Source organism: Callorhinus ursinus, unplaced genomic scaffold, assembly GCF_003265705.2.
Source record: "Callorhinus ursinus isolate GAN/ISIS: 27379988/994484 unplaced genomic scaffold, GSC_fseal_2.0 scaffold13, whole genome shotgun sequence".
NCBI classification, from domain to species: Eukaryota; Metazoa; Chordata; class Mammalia; order Carnivora; family Otariidae; genus Callorhinus; species Callorhinus ursinus.
This window is the reverse complement of record NW_027397075.1, coordinates 46,469,269-46,473,027: the sequence shown is the minus strand read 5'-3', so window position 1 is coordinate 46,473,027 and position 3,759 is coordinate 46,469,269. Positions and strand designations below refer to the sequence as shown.

At 46.9% G+C, this 3,759-nt stretch overlaps 1 long non-coding RNA gene across 1 annotated transcript; it reads right to left on the bottom strand.

Moving 5' to 3' along the window:
* Positions 1-320: 320 nt before the first annotated feature.
* On the bottom strand, positions 321-3,257 carry LOC141373960 (uncharacterized). The gene is made up of 3 exons (XR_012380414.1): positions 3,178-3,257; positions 803-885; positions 321-554 (listed from the first exon to the last, which is right to left on the bottom strand). It is a non-coding gene; the product is annotated as an uncharacterized lncRNA (long non-coding RNA).
* Between the last annotated feature and the right edge of the window lie 502 nt (positions 3,258-3,759).

Here is a 3,759-nt window from a genome sequence, read left to right as displayed (position 1 = left end):
CTTTGCTTGGGTGAATAGGGTTAGCATTTTTACTATGTCTGCAGATCACTGGCAAGGATAGCACCCCAGGCACATTCTGGGGCAGGAGGGAAATCAGTTTGGGTAGAAGAATCTGGCATCTGGTGTCACTGAGCTGGCTGTCTTCCCATCATCCCATTTCATGGCCATTTCTTCTGGCTTAGGATTTTCATCCACTCAAAGCATCTGGGGAGACTGCAGTATCTTGACTCACTTCTACTTTCTGATGGGAAGGAGATGCAGTTTATGAGTTGATTTGTTTATTCCATAAATAGTTATTACAGATCTCCTCCAGGCCAGGCACTCTGCTGGGGGCTGGGGATACAACTGTGGGGTCATCAGGGAGCTGATGGGGCTCGAACACCTGTAAGACCGTCACGTCCACGGATAGTTGTAAGTGAGGGTGATAAGGACGTGAGTGTGGTGGGAGAGGAACAGGGCGGGATGAGGTCCCCTGGTAGGGACACCTGATGGAGACTTCTTGGAGAAGGGGGAAGGAAGACACTTTTAAGAAGAGGAGAAATCACACTTGAGACCTGAAAAACAAGTAGGAGTTGTTCAGGGTCCTGGGGGTGTTTTGGGCCGAGGATGCTCCTTGTGCTGAGGCCAGCAGAGGGGAGTGCCGCAGAGGTAAGTGGGTGGGTGCGGGGGCTGGAAAGTGTTCAGTGGAGCTGGAACAGAGTTGGAGGCTGGAAAAGAAAGAGGAGAGGCCAGAGATGTGGGGAGCAGGGGGCGTCATGAAGGCCCTCGCAGAAACGGTGAGGACTCTGGATTCTATCCTCACCTCCCTGGCTGCAGACTCCGATGGGGGGACTGTCATGAGTGTCCCGGGCTGGTGAGGAATCAGACACCCCTTCAAGGGACTACCTGAAAAAAAAGTTTAATATTTGCTTTTAGACAATAAAGAGAAACTGATTTTCTATTAATAAAAATTTTACATCTCTTTCTTTGTGTTCAAAATCAGGAGTTAATTCTTTCCCGCTGAATGTAGTGACGTAACAATTTAACATATTTGGATTAGGTTTTCTTCTGACGACACTTATATATATACCTGCAAGGTGTTAATCACACACAGGCATACCTCACACAAATGTGGTTAGACAATCTTGTTGAAAATATTAAAAAATTTTTTTTGTTGTTTTCATGTGGACAAAAAGTGTTCCTGCTTTCCTGAGGTTTTTCCTTCTCTCTCTTTTTTTGTATGTGTGTCATTTTTGGAATTTGACAACTTCTTGTGAGCCTTAATAAAAGCCTTCAAATGTAGATAAAAGAAATCATGTGTTTGTTAATCCAAACTGTACCATATATAAGTGAGTTCTGAAATTTCCTCAGACTTCAGATGCCTGCCATGTAGCTGTCCCACGTTGGTGGTATAGCCCAGCCTTCAGCAAACAAATCACATTGTGACTGACAGAAATACTCTGCAGTGCTGGGTCAGCTCTTTCGGGGACCATAAATCTACTTTGGTCTGATTGGGACCATTTTATATTTTGTCAATGATGTAAGCTGCTCAGAAAACCGGAGTTAGCTGGTACCACACATTCGATCTGCTTGAACGATATCTCAGGATGTCCTATAACCTGGTGCCCCAGGGAGCTTCCTAGGCGATCGGGCCCCATAATCTCGTTCTGTCTGATTCCAGCGAACACTAGGTGTGAGAGAAAGAGGCAGGAGGCAGAGGGAGAAGTGCTGGGGACCTGGGTGAGGGACTGTGGTGGTTTCAACCAGGAAATCCATAGCGGGAATAGAGAGAACAAATCAATTTAAGAAATGCTAAAAAGTGCCCTTGACAGAACTTGGTGGTTGGATTTGGCGAATGAGGGAAGCATCATGGACAGGCCCTGGGTTTCTTGTTTGAGCAACTTGGTGGATGGTGATCCAGCTACCAAGTAGGGGACAAAAGAGGCATAGGTGCAGGGGGAGGAGAGTGACTGCAGGGTGGACATAAGGAACTTCAGTACGTGTGACCCATCCAAACTGAGACGTCAAGGAATAAGTTGAGTGAATGGGGCTCTATCTCAGGGGCCCTATCCAGGTGAAAAATACAAAATTTGGATATCATTCACGTAGAGAAGGAAGTCCTGAAATTAGATAAGATCATGCAGAGTGGGGGAGAGTAAGTAGAGAGGAAAGCTCAGGATAGGCCCTTGAGAAAAAATTTTTAAGGAGAAATCCATGGAATAGAAACAATAAAAGATATTAAGAAAGAGCTATTAAAAAATTAACCAGTTCTAAGAAGCAATCCGGATCTCTGTCTCATTACCTCTTTAAAAATTTTATTTATACTTTGCAATTTTATTCACTTATTTTATCAGGAAGTATTTCAGACATTCAAAAAGGTATAGGCTAGAATAATGTGACCAACACCATGAACACTCCTGCTGCTTTGTGCATCTCTCCTGATCACCATCCTCACCGTCCCCTCAGGAGTCACCTGTTCTGTGATTCCTATGCTGTCTTTAAACTTTCATGGCACCTCGTGATGCCATCAGGCAAGAGGAAACACTCCCTTCCATTACTACTAGGGCATGATTCTCAAATTCCAAAGAAATGAGTACCTACAAATTGTCTTCCAAAGAAATTATGGGCGTGTTTCCATTTATGAAACACCACTCACATTTGGAGTGCTAACTGTACTAACAGTTAGTTAGTTATTGAGTCATTGTCTTTCAGCGCCAAATCCAACCTGCTTCGCCCAGCTTGGTGGTGCTGGAGCGGGGCGTGGTACTATTTGTTCCTTGCCCGCTGGTGCAATATTTCCCTTGCCAGTAGAGGGCGCTGCGACCGCTGTGCAGGAGGCAGGGGCTTCCTAATGGTTCTGGTGCGCTTCTTGCTCCTGCCCTGCGGCCAGGGACTTGCTGTCATCCAGCGGTGCTCGACCAGTGGGTTTCGCGGGCATCAGAGCAGGTGGCTTCCCACCTGGTGCCCTCTTTGGCCTCAGCAGATAGTGTTCTCCCCTCCAGCCCTGGCGGCAGCACCCCAACCTCTCCATCACCCACTGGACCCCAGCCACCTCTTCCCCAGCGAGGTCTGGCCTCCAGCACTGGGGTGGGGTTCCTTCCATAGCTGCTCTGCTTCTGCCTCACAGGTAGCGACTACTCCCTCTGCCTGCAACCCCTCAGTCTTCAGAGTTCTCTCTACCCTGTAGTGGTTAATTACCTCTTCCTATGAATAATTCTTTATATCGAACTTGCCCTCTTCATACTACTGCATAGGCTCTGTCTCCTCCCTGGATCCCGACTAACATAAAGCAACAATAGAAAGAACACTGCGGTAACAGACTCTGACTTCGAAGTTCGAGACACTGGAAAGTCATTTCAACTTTCTGAAGTCCCCATCTATAAACTGGGGACAGCGATTCCTCCTGTGCCTCCCACCAGCATTCCAAGAATCACACTGGAAATTGTGACTTGTTGAGGGGTGTAGTGCCAGAGACACAACAGCCAAAGTCCAAGTAGGGGAAAACCAAGGGCTTGGGGGAGAATAAAAGAAGTGGAGAAGGATCGGGGAGCAAGACCCTGATGGGCATTTATGGCTTCATCACCCCAAAGCCTCCTTTCTCCATCCCTTCTGCTCAGTGGAGTGAAAAGAAGCAAGACTCTGGGATCGGGGAATTTGAAAAAGGAAAGTTCTTTCCTTTAATGATCTTAGAAGTCTAGAAAGAAATGTCTTTATTTTAGGCTCCTGGGAGCCGAGTGGCTCAGGGGGTTTGGTGCCGGGAACACCTAAGAGCTGAGGATA